A 6460-nucleotide genomic window follows, 5' to 3' on the forward strand; every position below is an offset into this window, starting at 1 on the left:
GCTGACTTCCTGCCCTTTGGGCAGGGGGCTGGACTCGATGATCTCCCGAGGTCCCTTCCAGCCCTAATGTCTATGAAATCTATGAAATGTAAGGAGGTAAAAAACCAGCTGCAAATGACTACCTCTACGGAGAAAGAATGTAGAAAATTACTTATGGAGAACACTCCTGGGGTAGGGAACAGCTTATATTGGGCTGTGTCAAAAAAATCTAGTCCAATGATTTTATATTGCTCTTATCCTGGTATTTTTTTTTTTTTTTTTTTTTTTTTTTTTTTAGAAGGAAACAGTTTTTTCCCCCTGGTAGAGTTACAAGAAGTACTCAGAACTTGTGTTTTTCAGGAGAAGGAGTTAGAGATTATTTGCCCCATCCCCTCCACAATATTGCAGCTCAGTTGCAGAGTTTTGCTTTCCTCCCCCATCCCCAATCTTTCCCCAGCCTCCCCAAATTAAGTTTTTCTTTGTTGGAAATAGCCCAACCACTTCTAGCATTCCTAATTAACGGCAGAAATCATGCAATGTGTGAAGAGTCACTGTTGGAACAGCATTTGAAAGGGAACTTAAACTAGACCACAGAGAAAAAATGATAATAATCGTCTAAGGCTACAGTATCCATATCTGGTTCAAAATCAGAAGTCTCAAACAGACTTTCCTAATAAACAGAAGCACTGCCTCCAACCACTGCAGGGGTCCAGAGCCTTGTTTCGCCCCATCTATGGATGATTTTTTGGAGTGACCCTTTTGAATTTAGATATGCTTGCTCTCCCCTCCATCAAGTCATACTGGGTCTCCAAAATTTGACATAGCCCCTTCACCTGTCATTTTCAACTTTTTTTTCTCTCTAGCAAAGAAAGCAGCTCATCTTTGCCTGAGGAGGACAAGAAAGCAACGTTTTCCCACCAAGGCTACCAAATAGTTTCATGGATCATCCAACATGGGTCACCAGAGACTATGGTTTCCAGCTTCTACTCAGCCCAGATGCTAATATATCCCTTTTCCAGGAGCTCCACCATTCCCACCATCTCTCCCCTCTTTCTACTGGGGTAAGTATTTCAGATCTTCCCAGAATACAATCTCCTTCATGGCAACATAATGTAAGCAGCCCTTGGCCCTGCTATTTTGACCGTTTAAAATAACTTTGTTGAGGTTGGGGGGAAGGGGGTGGTATTTAACATAAAATGTCCTGCAGTCCTTCACTTCTAAGCTTGTTCATATGATAAACAATGAACGATGGTTTTAGCTTAAAATATTGGGATAGAGGCAAGTTATGTTACAATTACATTTTTTCTAGTGAAGTCACTTTCTTGTTATAGGATGACCTCCTCAAAATAAGGTGTACCTTTTCATTCTAACTAGTTGAGAAACTCACACAACCATTACTTGCACACTTAGCGTGTGAGTGGAATGTTTCTCTCGCCCTCCCTGCCGACCTCAGCTCTGTACTTGAGAGTTATAATATCATTTATCTGCATTAACAAAGGAAGCATGCTGGTTATTCTTTTATAATCATTTTTTCTATTGGAGTAAATGAATACAATACCTTGGTAACAGAAGACTATGAGCCAAATTCATCCCTCAAGTAACTCCTTTGAAAACAAAAGTTATGCCAGGGATAAAATTTGCCCTGTATATTCATATAAAAAAAGTCATTATGCCATACAGACAAGCAAGCATATTTTGTGGTGGAAGCCAAGAGCAGCTAATGGGGGGGGAAATAAAGAGAGACAATGAATGCTTTTGGGAAAGATGTCTTATAATTTTGTTTGTATTCTCTTGTGCAATGAATGAATTATATTTTCCCCTCAGCAAAATTAAAATAGTGGAAGCTATTAAGATCAGGAAAAGATTAAATAAATTGAAGTCTCCTTCTGAAGGGAACAAAGCAACAGAGCCCATAACAAACAAAATTTTGCATCATGAACTACATGTGTTGTGGGAAACAGTTTTTTCTTGTGAAGAACAGGCATTGAATGATGGCAATGCTGAGGTGGTTAAAATCTGGTAGAAGCCAATGCTACATAGAAGATGGCAAATGGTACCAAAGTATGAGTATAGGTTCAGACCACTCTGAAGATACAGAAGGAATACTGGTCATTCAACAAAAAAAGACATTCCCCTTCTCAGTGTAATTCTTCAAAGAGGACAACAGATAATCAAAACCTGGGGGCCAAATCATGTTCACCTTACTTGTTGAAATAGGTCCAATGGATTCCATAGGACAGTTCTGCAAGTATTGTTAGTTAGCTTTGGTATATGCTCCTCTTTTACTAGAAATTGCATAATAAATGATATACAAATTGCACTTTCCAGGAGTGAAATTCTGCTACTTGTTGTATACAGTTATACCTCTATACCTAACAGAGCTCTCACACAAGCTGCAAGATTGAATCCTTATTGCTCAGTTCATGCCTCTATTTCACTTTGTTTTTCATGTTCACAGATGACATTACTTTTGGATACAGTACATATGTTGCATCAGACCCAGTTCCCAGTCACTCTACTATAATGGCATGTAACAGGCTTTTAATGGTGTCAGGTGTAAAAGCAAACCCTAATCAAAAGGAACAGTTGCAATCCTGTTCCTGTGTCTCACATGGGTGGCTGCTATGGTAATAAAAATGTGTGTTTGGCACTTTAAGCAAAACTAATAAATGCGTTTTACATAACCCATCCCAAGAGATCTACTAAGGTTGTGCTGATTCAGTGCCCTTTCTTGGTGGATAAAAATCAACAAAAAGCCTAACGTTTTGAGATGCATGTAATTAAAGGCAGAAGAAGAGAGACCTGTAGACTCCCTTTTTCATTTGGGAGCGCATTGCCTACCTACACAGAAAGTATTTGAATGCCAACTGGGAAGCAAAGCAATCACAATGAGACAGGCAGATTTTATGCTTCCTTCTGTCCCTTACACATAACCCTAGGAACAAATTAAGTTAATTATAAATGCAAAAGCCTATAGCCCTCATTTACATGGGACAGCATCTTGTTTCTTAACTGTGACCAGGTGAACAGGTAGACAAAGCAATGAGGATGAACAGTTATGTTATACAGTTCCCTCTGTTTTTATTGCTGAGTCTCTCGGTCTTCTGATATTGGTAAAAGAGGTGACGCTTTAAAAGAATCCAATATACACACACAGCACTGTACAGAACCTCGGTATAGGGCATTTCAGAATGGAACTGACATTATATATACATACTTAATGTACACTGTTCACCTCTCTCCAATAGCATACACTCACTTTACTATTTTCAACTCTTAAATCAAGAATAAGCTTTTTACCAGTAAAATTGTAAGCACAAGAGATAATTGGTAATGTAAACACCATTGTAAATTACTTTATATCCAATTATGAGAAATTAAAGATATACAAGCACTGAGATTCTATTGATCTATCTTTCAGGTTTGCGGGTTTTTTTAAATCTTGAGTCATGCACTGTGGGGGTTTTTTAAGTTTTCTACATAACTTTAAGTGCAAAAGCTTTGACCAAATACCCTTTATTCACAATAAATTTACAAACAAATATTTGGTTTTTAAAAAAATGAGACCAGAGCTTTTTCCCCCCCCCTTCATTCACTGGAATTTATTTATGATGCCATTTATTATCTTTTAAAGAGCATTTTTAAAAGGGGCCTCCGCCTAGCTTCCAATTTTACACTGTACACACAAAACTGGGGGTTCAACTTAAGAGCCATTTATGAAAAATTGACCTTTAAATGCAAGGTGGTGCTTAACAAATATGCATATTAAACAATGGAAGGGCTTTTGATTTTTAAAGTACTGAATCCCCTTTGTAGTCAACTCCTCTGAGCATCTGGGTACTGCTCCCTGCAGTTTTTTGTCAGATCATTAGAAAGTTATAAGGCTTATAAACTGTTCTTTGGAACGTTCTCATATGGAAAACTAAGAGAGGAGATGAGAGAAAGCCCATGACAAGGTGTCTGCTATTGCATTGTCCGCAACAAGATAACTGTCAGCACACGCATCTAAATGAAGCTTACTATCCTCAAGTGCACAGAGACACATTACTATTTAATAAGCGCTACTGCAGATAAAAATAGTATGACAACCTTTGTGAAGCTAAATTAACTACAGTTACAAATGGCTATGTATACATTAAATTATCTTAATCATCAGAAATACTACTTGAATAAGCAGACAAACAGGGTGCTTGTCCAAAGATCCAAGAAATGTCTCCTGCCCCCACCTTCCTCCCAACCTAGAGGCATGTTTCTAGCCCAATACAGGTACTCAAGGGCTTTAGCAACAACCTATGGATGGACTGGGGCTGGTTACCTCTTCCCCTCTGACTTCTTTAAGACACTAGTTTGAGGAGTTAGTCAGTTCTATTTTTCTTGGAACCTACAACAGTGCCCAAAAGTAGTGCCTTTTTCTGAAATATCTGAGACTATCTGAGACACTGAAGGAGTTAATAGCATAGTACTGCTGCATCTTAACATGATCCCTGACTCAGAGAGAGGTTTGCTTCCTGCCATGCCCTGCCTAGATTAGAGCAGACTTTAAAACAATCCCTGGAAACAAGTAGTGCTAAGTGTCCAGACCCAGTAATTTCTGAGCTTTTAATACCAAAATAATTACTAGAATGAATTCACAATTCACAGCCTGTCTGGTCAGCGCACCCCAAAGCCAACCCATGTTTTTTGAATACACATGGGTACAAGCTATCAACACCACCATAGGGTGTCTCCAGAAACATAACAGAAGTATTACCATTACTTTGGATCTGGTAAGGTCTTGGCACCCCATGTCACAAAGATACTGAGCTCTTGAAATCTACCCTGTATTTTCAGCTTTAAACAGATAAGGAGGTAATGAAAAGCCATACGCAAACCTGTAAATGATAAACAAGACAAAGGCTTTTTAAATGGACATTTTATGTGGGCTAAGTGGGGGGATGAAGCCTGCAGTAATTGTTCCTATTTCATGGGAACTTGCCTTTTCACGAATTCATCTCAGTGTCATCTTTCATACATATTACACTATCGGTTCATTAAAATTCTTGATGCAGTGCTGAACCTGGTCAGACTGAAATGGGGCTGACAAACCTCATGTCTGCCGCACAGATAACCAGACCTTATGAAGGTGAAATTAGTTTTCAGGAGCTGTACTGCTCACTTGATTGATTCCGTCTTAGAAGTCATATGACTTAATGTTTCCTGCATGGGCTGCCACTGTCATGCAAACATGACCTGATAACACATTGTCAGGAGCGCTCCAGAGAGCTAACAGCAATCTAACATCTTTCTACTGAGTGTGAAGTTCCATCTGAAATGTGCATATTTGATAAGCAGTTCTTCTTCTATCTGTCCTTTTCATTTTCAAAAAGTTAATCTTCCCTGCTCCACTGAGCACTGTGTAGAAATGAGCTGGCTCAGAAATGCAGCAGGTGGCCCCACACTACAGTACATGGGTACTCTAAGCCACCAGGGACAGGCATGTTTTGACATCATTCCTAGAAAGCAGCACGGCTGGGAATGACAACATACTGTGTCAGCCAATCCCTTCTGAGATGATAGACTTTCAGGGATTCAGTGAAAGATGCTCCTGCCTTCAGTTTGTTGTTGTTTAGGTCTTAGGGGTTTTTTGTAACTAATAACGCAAACCATTTTTCCTCCTGAAAAGGTGCTGTAATCAGCTGAACTACATTAAATGCAAACTCCAAGTTCCCACATAGAGCTATATAAAGGGTCTTCCGTAGTTTCAAAATAATTTCAGAGACTGCTCTATCAACTGGCTTCTTTATTAGGTCTTTATTGTTCAAAAATCTTACTTTCTGCACTCATCTTCAAACAACGATACCAAGAGAGAAGCAAGAAACCTGACTGTAAGTGCTGCCAAATACTGTTAGCTCCTTCTCGCTCTGTATATTTAACAGACAGCAGGCTAATGTTTCACTTACTCTGGTGCCAACCCAATTCTAATGCAGCCAGTGGATCCAGGGTAACACTCTTGTCTTCACTGAAGTTACTCTGGACCGGCACTGGAGTAAGTGAAAACAGCAATGAACACATACATTCAAAGTGAGATTTTTTCAAGAGGTCCATAAAGCCCATTATAAGTCTACATCAGTCTCTTGCGATATCATTAGCTATCTTTCAATATGAGGAAGAGGTTTCCCCCACAGACTGGGAGGGTGGAATTACTGATGAGTTTTTAAATGTGGCTGAGAAGTCCAAATCCACACTTTTCCCCCAGACATGATAAGTGGTGCCTGGAGTTGGGAGAGGGACACAAATGTTGGCCACAAGGATGTTATGCACTTTCCTTCCTCCTCTGCCATTTCCCAGCTTCCTGAGCAAGATCTCAAGAAGATCTCTTGCAATATATTCTATAAACCAACACAAAGATCCTGTGTGTAGGACCACAGCCACTTACTTTTAGCTCTGGGAATCCTGGGCACTGAAGGGAGTGCACCGGTGAGGAAATAAAGGACAGACACAA

The 6460-nt window shown here is 39.6% G+C and overlaps 1 long non-coding RNA gene across 1 annotated transcript in view; it reads right to left on the reverse strand.

Annotated features, from left to right (window-relative positions):
* Window positions 1-2979, reverse strand: part of LOC109323317 — a 16533-nt gene extending 13554 nt beyond the window's left edge. The window contains exon 1 of the long non-coding RNA XR_002104608.1: window positions 2968-2979. This is a non-coding gene — a long non-coding RNA (uncharacterized LOC109323317). The remainder of the gene's footprint in view (window positions 1-2967) is intronic.
* Between the last annotated feature and the right edge of the window lie 3481 nt (window positions 2980-6460).

Source organism: Crocodylus porosus, unplaced genomic scaffold (assembly GCF_001723895.1).
Source record: "Crocodylus porosus isolate Cpor-Errol unplaced genomic scaffold, CroPor_comp1, whole genome shotgun sequence".
Classification (NCBI taxonomy): Eukaryota; Metazoa; Chordata; order Crocodylia; family Crocodylidae; genus Crocodylus; species Crocodylus porosus.